Here is a 12,558-nt window from a genome sequence, read left to right on the forward strand (position 1 = left end):
CCATTCTTAGTCCGTCGAACTAGCATACTGACGACCGTACTGTCCGCTGAAACCAAAGTACGACGGACAGAATTTTGAAAAAAACGAAATACTTAGTACGCCAGACTGCACGCTGAAAAAGTCAGCTGAAGCCCACACACGAGCGGATTGTCCGCTGAAATGTGTTTCGACGGACTAAGTACGCCATACATATGTGTACGCGGCATTAGTTCTAGTGAAGGGAACTCTTAAGGCTTCTGCATGCCAAGTAATTTTGGACAATTTCATGTTCTCAACTTTGTGAGAACAGTTTGGGGATGGCCCCTTCCATAAAGACATGTATGAACGAGTTTGGGGTGGAGGAACTTGACTGGCCTGCACAGAATCCTGAACTCAACCCAACAGAAAACCTTTGGGATGAATTAGAGAGGCGACTGTGAGCCAGGCCTTTTCATTCATCATCAGTGCCTGACCTCCCAAATGCGCTTCTGGAAGAATGGTCAAACTTTCCCTAAACCTTGCGGACAACCTTCGCAGAAGAGTTGAAGCTGTTATAGCCACAAAGGGTGGGCCAACTCAATATTGAACCCAATGGACCAATACTGGGATGCCATTAAAATTCATGTGCGTGTAAAGGCAGGTGTCCCAATACTTTTGTCAATACAGTGTATTTCAAATACTTGATGACCTGTAGTCTATTGAATTTTGGCACCTTGGCACTGTGTCCTCCTAGTTCGTAGCCTAACCTAGTAGATCCAAGCTAGCACACACACATTCACCACAGCTGCTAGTGTGTTTGCCCCCCCCCCCCCCCCCCCGAAAATTGTAATAAATTACAACTTACCTGTCCTTAGACATGGTGGCATTTCTTTTCATGAATGTAATCTCCTTATTGTCACCTGGCGATCCTCCAATGGTATATTCAACAGACCACAAGGTAACAGATAAGACAAGTTCACTGTTAGGCTGTATTCACACCTAGAGGTTTGGAAAACACAGGCAAAAATGCCTGGGTTTTCGGAAACGCGCTACAAACGTGGCAAAGCACGAAACATGCTTGTGGTGCCAATATTTAATAATGCCATTAATTTCCTAATGGCACCCCAAACGTGGGCAGCAGTCCCGAGTTTTGTTGCATGTTTTTGGTGTGACAAAACATGCTAAAAAAAAGGACAACAAAATGCAGGATGCAAATCCGCTTGACTCAGTGCCAAACAAAGGTACTTGAGCTACTTTGTGATGTTTGTCCCTTGTGGGGAATCTCATTAAGTGAATGGGCTTCCTTATGCTGTCGAGGACAAAAACACAAGCAGAAGGCGCTTCTAAGTGCAGTAACATCAGGATATTTATTGCCTCAAAACATATTAAAAACACCTACTAGAAACAGAAGATATATAAGCTCATCAAATCACATCTGATCCTAATCTGACAGCGGGCTCTGTCCCAGAGGGGTGTATCGATGTGGGTGGTATCGCTGAATGGGGGATCCTTGGCCAGCCAGCAGTGGAGAACCATGTCGAGTAAATCCAGGAAGGGCAGCGGTGCTGTCAGGACCAGCGTAGACCCAAAAGTGACACCAGAGTGGGTGGGGGAGATGCGTTTCAAGACTTGCCCGTTCGCTCCTTCTTAATGCTGTGGATAGCAAACAAGTGGAGAGACTATATAAAGCAGCAGGAGCATGGCTATAGTCCAAGGGCCTGCCCTTAAAAGCGCCTTCTGTTTGTGTTTTTGCCCTTACCAGAGAGTTGCTTCCCTTGTCTTGGAGTGCTGTCACATGACAAATCCACCAAAAAATGCACCAGAAAAAGCTACGTATAGCACCACGCAGGTGTGGATGGGGCCTTACAGTTTAGATTAATCTGGACCAAATACCAGCCAATGGCACAAACTTGCTAGCAGCTGCTGGATATTGTTACAACTGATAAGCTTGTGCCAGTCCTTTACCATCTCTATAATATCTATTATCCTGTCCAGGTTCAGTATCTTCTATCCTTTGGGCACTGATGAAGGGGCAAGGCTTAACCCCCAAAACGCATTGGACTTCTATACAGTTTCCACCTGACCTTTGATTAAAAAATGTATTAACGACTCGATTCTTCTTTCTGAACATCACACTGTCCACAGGAAGCAAATCCCATGAGCTCTATATAGTCAAACAGACCAGATGTTCCACACGTGTTGGTGACTCACTCAATAGATGAAGGGTTACCATACATGCTGTGTGTGAGCTGAACTCAAAAGCAGGTCACAGACTGGATAAATATGATAAATGCTTCCGAAATAGCAGTGTGGGAACTAGCCCACCAAAAGGCCTGAAAACAGTACTATCTACAGCTATAAGGTAAGGATAGTGTGAGTACCTCTAAACCGCCAGGGCCTACAAGGGAGAGTGCTGCTAGGTGCCATACCCAACCAATTCTCCCTGGTACAGAGCTTCAAGTCTGTTCTGGAATCCCTTGCTCTGGGAAACTCTTCAAGGCAGCCAGGTGGGCTGGTAGTTTCTAGCTGGGGAATTAAAGTGAAAAACTCACACTAAAAAAAATTTATAATAGAACTAATTGTCTGCTGCTCCCCTCAAAGAGCATTGTGCTCCTATTATGTGAAGAAATTAGATGTAGGGGGCGCTGTGATAAATAATAATCATTACCTGATACTTATTCTCAAAATTGAAACAGTAATGTATGTCCTATAAAATAGTCGTATATACAAATATTAATCAAAAACATCCACCAAAATTGAATAAATATAGTCCCAACTAAGTTTTTGATTAATATTTGTATATACGACTATTTTATAGGACATATATTACTGCTTCAGAATTGTCCACACTAAAGATGGCCACCAAGGTCATTCAGTGTCCCAAGATCCAATCGGACTGCTGCTTCCCTGATGACACCTACAGAGCTTGCGGAGGAGCAACCTACAGCAAGGAAGGTAAAATGCACCTGCCTTCAACTCAGCATGGGCACCATACAGAGGAGTCTTTGCATTTTCTCACTCAGCACCAGTTCCAGAAGCATGTGGAAATCACTGGAGTAGCAGTGCCAACTACAGCGATTTCCAGCTTCTAGGGGGATCCCACAGGTATGGTACATGCATAGTTACATTGGTTCACAACTGGACCAATGTAACTGTGCAAAAATACCCATAACTGGAATTCTTTCTCTACCCCTTCGACCGCCTCCATGCTCTTTAAAAGTTCTAAAAGCCAGGAGGTGGAGGCAGGCATTTGGGTCCTGTGCCCGCTGTGATTGTCAGTCACAATGGTCACATGAGCAAATCACAAGTATGTATCGGGAGCTTACTGATCATCGCCGGCTACCGTACTGGGAGCAGCGAGGCTCCATATATGCTGGCCGCCAGTGTCAAGAGGTTATAGGATACAGTCATGTAGTCCATATCGGGAGAGAAGCCTAGGGTGACAACCATGGCCCCCTCCATAGATACAGTGTAGGAGTAATGTAGCCACCCAGGGGCTGAAAGTGTATTATTTGCAGGATTACCAGGTGAAAATGTTGTGATAACTTGTTTTGTTTGAGACATTTATCACAGCTCCCAGCTGTCCCTCATTTGAGACCAAATCCCTCTGTCGCTCATGTAAACTCAATTGTCCTTCTTTTAAGTCTAATTTTCACACCTCCATACTATTTTTCAAAATAAGGGTTATCCTGCACTAAGCTTTTTATCCAACCTCTATAGTAATGCATTTATTATTTCCATATAGAGGAAAAATAGAGGTAAAAAAAAGAGCACTTGGGTGTTTTAGCTAATTATTTTCTGCATATTAAACCTTTGTGGCCCCTGGGCATTTTGTACATACTACGTGCTATAAGGTGTCCCTTTTCACCATTTCACAATGGTGGAATCTATGCATTTACTGATTATTCTTGAGCTATCCACCGGATGTTGGAGCCAATCCCAAATGATCTCAGTTTAGATTGTCTATGTGGAAGAGATATCTATTGCAAAGTAAAACAAATGGGAAATACTCTCATCAAATCCATAAGGATATATAAATTTGGGATAGACTGTTCAGCAAAGATGAAAGGTTTTGTTAAGGAATAATTATTAACACACATGGTGAAAAGGGCTCCATGGACTCTTTTGTCTTGATGTAAAAGTTTTATTGAGATACCTAAAGGCTGGTTACTATACATATATCTTATAGACAGGCCTGTGTAGATGTTTTTATTATATCTTTATATATATATATATATATATATATATATATATATATATATATATATATATAAAAAATATGCAGAGATTAAAAAAAAAAAACCTCAACTTTTGACAACAGCGCTAGCAGAATATCTAGAAATATTCAGTGCAATAAAATAACATTCAGTGGGCTATACATATAAAAAGTGAGCCATGTCAAAGTCCATGCAAAGTCCAAAAATACGTGCACGGTGCCGTATCCCATCAGAAATTTAAACAGCAAACGTTCCTTTCCTGAATACCATCACCAATCCACTTCGTGAACACCCCTTTGGTGATGCACTCACCGCAATTAAAGTGATTGTAAACCCTTACAACCAACTTTGACCTACAGGGAAGCCTAGATTAAGGCTTACCTGTAGGTCCAAGAAATATCTCCTAAACCTACACGGTTTAGGAGATATTTACCCGAAGACAGCCACCGCTGTCTACGGCGCGCAGGCGCACTGGGGCAGGCCACCGATCGCGGCAACATGCCGCGAGTGTTGGCTCCCCTGCGCATGCACGGGAGTGACATCATCGCGGCTGCAGCGAATCACAGCGCTGGAGCCACAAGACCCGGAAGTCACTCCGGGATCCATGGCAGCGGCGAAGAGGAAGAGGGAGGACCGCCTCGGGGGCTTCGTTCTCAGGTAAATTATTCTTAATGAGCTAGTATGCTATGCATACTAGCTCATTATGCCTTTGCCTTACAGGGTGTGCTTTTAAAAAAAAATTGCCTTTACTTCCTCTTTAAGAATTAGATAAGCCTGAAATCTCCCCAAGGGAATTGAAAAAATTGGACACTCCCCAAGGTTACCAAAGATCCCTCCTGGAACGGCCCAGCTCAGCAGGTGCAACATAGAAAAACCACAAGGGAATGCTTTTCACTCTGGAGATGTGTGCCTTTTAGGCGATATTAATTTAGAAAATTATTAAAAGGTACATTTTTTAAATATTTATGGTGGTGGTGGTTGTGTAAGCCCCTCTACACACGGTCAGAGATTTCCACAACCAAATCCGTCGGATTTTGCCCGTCGGATTTTGTCCGAAACTGTTGCATACACACGGTCGGACAAAGTTGGCGAAAAATCCGATCTTTCAGAACGTGATGACGTAATTTCGTTACGATGGGACTATATTCAGGCTAGTAGCCAATAGCTTTGATGTAGGAATTTGATCTGAGCATGCGTGGCACTTTGTCCGATCTAAATTCTCTACACATGATCGGAGTATGTCCGATCGAACCAGTTGGTCGGGAAATATTTCCAACATGTTGGAAAATTGGGTCCGACGGATATTCAGATGGAAACAGTCCGATGCATACCACACACAGTCGGATTATCCGACAACACGGTCCGATAGGACTCATTCCGACGGATTCTCCGACCGTGTGTACAAGGGCTAAGAGTTTTTGAGTATTTTTCTGGTTTTAGGTGTTTTCTGAGAGAAGATTCCTCATACTTTCCATCGTGGTATAGGAACCACAGGAACAGGACATGAGGTGAAGTTTCTGCATTGAAAACAGAGACAGCAATCAAAATAATTTTTAAAGGGATTGTAAAGTCTAGAATTTTTCAAAAAAACTAATTTTTACACATAGCAGCCCGAACCTCCTCTTCTGGGGTCCCCCGTCAGGGCTCTTGGCTCCTCCTCTTTTTTATGTGCCCCCATAGCAGCCTTTTTCTTCAGGGGTGCCCTGGCAAATATGCCTAAAAATTATCCAAAATTTGTATACAAGCCAGCAACTGGATCAAACCTACTTGGACAAAGCCACAGGTTTTCAATGTGCACCATTACAACATTCCAGCTACTGCCGTCCTAACAACAACCAATGATGCCACCAATTGATAAGGAGAACATTGGGTGCCTGCACAGCATCCTTGTTTGCCCCTCCGCTTCCCCTCCCCGTCAGCACTGTAGTCACATTAGTTGAAAGAAACTGAGGGAGAAGAGAAACATTGGTATACTAGTCAGTACCCATGTACAAAGGTGAATTGTTTTGGAAGAATAAATCACCAATAATGTTGGGTGTCCTACATAGGTGGATGTTGCTGCATTATGTTAAACTATTTGTTTCGTTTTTTACATTAAAATGGGGTGTCTTGAGACTGTGTATGTAATTTTAAAGGGTGCATTGCTGGAATATGGTTGGAAAGACACTGCCCCATAGGAAGCATTTGTTTTGTTGTCAGTGACCCCCGTTAGAGAGATCTAACATCCCTTCCTACTCTGACCAGAAATGAGAGGAAATCTCCCCAAAAGAGTCAGTAATATAAACCTGACAAATGCTGTAACCCTTTCCCTCTCTATCCAAAAAATAATTTTGATGATGTAATTTCATGCTTTTGATTGAAAAGTAATATTTTTTTGCTGCTTTCCAATTCTTGTGGTGATGTGGTGGCTGCATTCGTTTTATTTTTTAGGTAATTTGACAAAATACTGGGACTTTTCAGGTGCAACACAAATGTATTACACATACTGAATTTCTCTTTCTAAAAGTGTTTAATTTCATTGTATAGAAAAAAAAAAAAAAAAAAAACATTTAGGGCTAAATACATTTCCTGCAATAACAGGGGAAAAAATGTGGATCCTGTCAGAAATGCAGTTTCCTTGTAACTTTCTGTGCACAGGACTGAAATCTCAAACAATTTCATTTGTTTTCTCAGCAATCTTTTGTGAACTTCAAAGCAAAACCCTTCATCTAATGGAGATAAGAAGAGGAAGAGGTGTTTATAGTCCAAATCAAGCAATCAGACTAGGGTGTCAGTGCTACTCCTCTATAGATCAAGTATGGAGAGAGACCATTGTCACTCTAGAACACTGGTCTCCGAAATTTGGCCCGGGGGGGCAGGTGTGGCACATTGCTTGCCTTCATCCGATCCCTAGGGCACCATTCCATCCACTGACTCCAACAATAGGGCATTATTCCTCCCATGACACCAACGATGGGGCACTATTTCTCCTACTGGTACCAATGATGGGGCACTATTCCCCCTACTGACACCAATGATGGGGCACTATTCCTCCTACTGATACTAATGATGGGGTACTATTCCTCCTACCGATACCAATGATGGAGCACTATTCCTCCTACTGATACTAATGATGGGGTACTATTTCTCCTACCGATACCAATGATACCAATGATGGGGCACTATTCCTCCGTCTGATACCAATGATCGGGCACTATTCCTTCCATGGACATCAACAATGGGGCACTTTTCCTTCCACTAATGGCAACAATGGGGCACTATTCCTCCCACTGACACCAGTGATGGGGCGCTATTTCTCCCACTGACACCAATGATGGGGCACTATTCCACCTACTGATACCAATAATGGGACACTATTCCTCCTACTGATACCAATGATGGGGCACTATTCCTTTCACGGACATCAACAATGAGGCACTTTTCCTTCCACTAATGGCAACAATGGGGCACTATCCCTCCCAATGATACCAGTGATGGGGTGCTATTTCTCCCACTGACACCAATGACGGGGCACTATTCCTCCTACTGATACTAATGATGGGGCATTATTCCTCCCACTGATACCAACAATGCACCACTATTCCTTCCACTGATAACAATGTTGGGGCACTATTCCTTCCATTGACACCAGTGATGGGGCCATATTTCTCCCACTGACACCAATGATGGAGCACTATTCCTCCCACTGATACCAACGATGTGCCAATATTCCTTTCACTGATAAAAATTTTGGGGCACTATTCCTCCCACTGATACCAATGATGTGCCACTATTCCTTCCACTGATAAAAATGTTGGGGCACTATTCCTTCCTCTGATACCAATGATGGGGCACTATTCCTCCCACTGACACCAACAATAGGGCAATATTCCTTCCACTGATACCAATGATGGGGCACTTTTTCTCCCAACGACACCAAAGATGGAACACTATTTCTCCCACTGACACTAATGATGGGGCACTATTCCTCCCATAATACCAAAGATGACGCATTTTCTACTAGTCAGTAAAAGTCAGTAAACTGTCCCTTTGTTTGATAAGTTTGGAGACCCCTGCTCTAGAACACAAATTGTGCTATTTAGATCCTTTTTGACTGTTTTTACAGCACTGAATCCATTATGTGATCAGATCAGTTGGACATTTTCGATCTCTACAGTAAATGCTGTTTGTGTAACTTTTAGTTGAACAAGTAAACTGATTGTTTTAAGCTTTTGGCATTAAAAACAATTGGTTCCATGCAAGTAGTTTTACCTTTGGTTTACATCAGTCTGATGAATGAAAATGATTGAATGGATGAATGGAACCAGATATAATGTTGCTGTGTGTACAGCCAGTGTTAGAATCTTAGAATTGAATGCACTTTCAGTTTAAAGGAACCTGTCACCTTGCCCATTTAGGCCACTCCAGAATCCACTGATACTTAACTTCCTAATGTGTGTTCAAGTGTCACAAACAATTCACCGGCACACTGTCCAGCTAGACATCAAAAAAACCTTACAAACTTTTTCCAACATTGCATACATTTACAAATACCTATGAAACCACACTGCCCCATGAAGGTTGCTCTGTAAAGAGTAGATACTTACTCAAGACTAGTTCCCAATTATGGAACATATATAGCAACACATGAACTGAGAGCAGGTTTACCTGGAGGCAGCCCCCTCCTCATGGTCTGTGAACTTTTAGAGGATTAAGACATGACAGGGTTCGTCCTTGGAAATTGACCAGTCAGGCCCAAATACTGCATCCTGGGAGGAATAGGAAGTCATACACTCCTCGAATCCAGAAGTAACAGGTATATTGGAGGGATCCATCTTGTTTTTTGTTTTTTTTTTAAAGCTGGACATTTCAAAGTATGACTAAAGACAACACTTTTTTCTTTAGTTTTGGATAGAGTGGAGTGGGATTAGAACATCTGTCAGTTTTTATTGCCGTCTGTGTCCCCATTAAGGAGATTTACCCTCTCTATTTGTCCTGTTTACTGTTATCATTGAAGGTGAAAGTAAAAGAAAATACACACAAAAGTAATAGAAGGGAAATTTTCCAATGGTGAATTGGGGGTCCCCAAGGAATTCCCTTAATTTGCAGGTATCTACTCCCAATTCCTGTTTGGCAATGGAACAGGAAGTGATTGGAAATCTCCACAATGGGACATAGATGGCGAAAAATAATCTGAGAGGGGTAATAACCCTCTCTTGTTTTGCCTATCGTTCAACTTTAACAATGAAAAGCCATTTTAGAGCTTTAGTCAGGCGACTTTGCCTAGGTTGAGTTGATGTCTGCTGCAGGTGGAAGGACTCATTTACTGAATCTCCTCTTCTCCAGGGATCAAACTGTACATTGTAACTTCGTAGGACTTGCTCAAAAGTGAGAAGCTGTCATAGGGGCAGATCTTTGTCAGACATTTGGGGACACAGCCAGAGACTGCTGAGGATTTACGTGACTGTATCATCTCTTAGCCCTTGTACACACGGTCGGAGAATCCGTCGGAATGTGTCCTATCGGACCGTGTCGTCGGATAATCCGACTGTGTGTGGTATGCATTGGAATGTTTCCGTCGGAATATCCGTCGGACCCAATTTTCCAACATGTTGGAAATATTTCCCGACCAACTGGTTTGATCGGACATACTTTTGATCGGACCAAGTGCCACGCATGCTCAGATCAAATTCCTACATCAAAGCTATTGGCTACTAGCCTGAATGTAGCCCCATCGTAACGAAATTACGTCATCACCTTCTGAAAGATCGGATTTTTCGACAACTTAGTCCGACCGTGTGTATGCAACAGTTTCGGACACAATCCGTCGGACTAAATGCGATGGACAAAATCCGACGGATTTGGTTGGCAGAATCTCCGACCGTGTGTACAGGGGCTAAGGCTTCATCTCAGTCCAAGAAGCAGACGCTGACCCTGGATGATGCTTAGACAACGATGTCCCAATCTTCTGGAGAAAAGCAGATGATGTGATTTCTGTGAGAGGTTATTAATACCTGGAAGTGTTACACTTACACATTACTTAGCATACATGCACTTAATTTATAAAACATATGATCCTGAGTCCACTTTATGCCTGAGGATTTGCTATGTAACCCTCAAACTCAAGGCAGCAACTTCATAGGAAATCTCTAAGGACATTGTCTGCATTTCATTTGCAAGATAAGTTGACAGCTGACATAGTTAAGGACCTCCACTTGAAGATCCAAGCAAACTCACTTGATATTCTTTCAAGTAATGCAAGTGATACCAAGCGAGGTCTTACTCCGGCTGCTACTCTTCTATATCTCATTCGGCCCCGGTAATGACTTCCATGCAGGTTCTTGTTGAGCAGTGATCACCACCATGTCAAGGTCATTAAGCCAAGCAGGCGAGCCTCTCTGCCAAACAAAACATTACGTTTTACACTTGCATCTGGCCTGACAATAAACAAGTTGACAAATACGGTTTTGCCGTAATGAATAATGGGTATTTACATTACTCTTCTTAATGCAAACCGTCTCACAGAAACAAAGTATCTCTGGCCATCTGTTCAGAGCAATCAGCGCTGATTATTGAATGAGCCGTTACGGAAAAAGGTCATTGCTTGGTGCACCTCTGAAGCAATTATGAGCAGGTTACAAACTGACGGGTGGATAAAAGAAAAATGTACGTTTTTTTGTTACATGATTATTTTTTTCCAGCATTTCTTTTTTTTATTTGCCATTCTTGCATATAGACGTTCATTTTGATACAGCTCATTTTTTAGGGTGGAATGGAAATGGAACATTGTGTATGAGAGTAAATCAGGCTCACTGACGGTTTGGTCTCGCTCTTTAGTAAGCTTTATTAACACAAGGAGACTCTGGGAAAGTGGTCAATGTATCAAGCTCATCAATGGACTGAAGGGAATTTGTGAAAGCATTTAGAGAACACTGTAACATGATGTAATCCTCTTTGGCTGCGTAAACCCAAATATCAAAAAGGACAACCATGGCCAAGGACTTAATGACCAACCTAGAATGCTGCAGCATAATAGTTTTCATCGGGACAAAAGGATGTGCTTAGAATTATATATATTTTTTCCAATTTAAGTTTCTATAAAAGTATACATAAAATTCATGGTTTTGTTTAAAAAAAATAAAGAAGAGCAAAACTACCAGTAAGCTGTTTATGATACCCAGAAGGTACTACAACTGGGCTAAGGTCGAAAAGTCAGTCAGACAGATTAAGAAAGTTAATCTGGATGTGACTGCAGTCTCTATTCACATGATTCTGTGGTAGGCAGTTTCCTGCTCTGAGGACTTTGGATTGAGCAAGGATTGGTTGGAACCCATGTCAGGTTTATTATAAAGTCTATGTTCTCATTAGAGAGATCCACCCCCTCTATTTGTCCTGGGGATCACTTTAAGCAGCCCCTGTCTTTTAAAATTAGGAACACCCCCCCCCCCCCCCTCTTGTGACAGGTGATATGATGACTAGTGTATGGTGTAAAGTTCAAGAAGCAGCAGCAGAGGTCAAGAAGATCAACAGAATAAAGTCAGAGCAGGGAGGCCCTTGCACTGCAGTTTCTCAGGTACAGCTTTATCTCCAGCAAGCCGCCCTTAGAACAGTGGTCTCCAAACTGCAGCCCATGGGCCAGATACATCCCTTTGCTTGCATTGATCAGGTCCTTGGGGCACCATTTCTCCCACTGGTACAAGGCACTTTTCTTCCCACTGACACCAACAATGGGATACTTTTCTTCCCACTATCACCAATGATGGAGCAACTTTCCTCTCAATTACACTAATTAATTATGAGACATTATTCCTGCCCCTGACACCTAAGATGAGACACCATTTCTTTCACTGACACCAACGATAAGGCACTATTCCTCCCACTTACACCAATGAAGGGGCACTATTTCTCCAACTGATAATAACACTCCCACTATTCCTCCCACTAATACCAACACTCCCATTGACATCCAAACATGTACATTGCTTGCACCAGGGCACTTTTTACTCCCATTGGCCACAATCCGGCCCCCTTAAAGTCTAAAGTACAGTAACCTGGCCCATTGTTTATAAAGTTTGGAGACCCTTGCCTTAGAAGAATAATAAGCCACGAGGGAGCATTATAATGAACTCTTTCTACACTAAGGAAAACACCTCAAATCTGATAAAAATAGCAGTCCACAGGAGCAGGAGCGGGCAGGATATACCTTAGAGCAAGGGTTCTTGACTGGGGGTAGCCTTAATCCTTGGGGTTAAGGACTGGATCTCTGAATATATATAAAAAAAATGTTTTAGCAAAGGATGATGTCCCCGATTTCACATAAGCCCCAAGAAAGAAGTCTGATTTTATAAATACTGGGCTGGATATCAAGTTCTAGTGTGAGCAGATCACAGCTTATCCTAGCTAT

The sequence above is a fragment of the Lithobates pipiens genome, unplaced genomic scaffold (genome assembly GCF_037356315.1).
Source record: "Lithobates pipiens isolate NorthernLeopardFrog02 unplaced genomic scaffold, aLitPip1_a1.2 Scaffold_22, whole genome shotgun sequence".
Taxonomy (NCBI): Eukaryota; Metazoa; Chordata; class Amphibia; order Anura; family Ranidae; genus Lithobates; species Lithobates pipiens.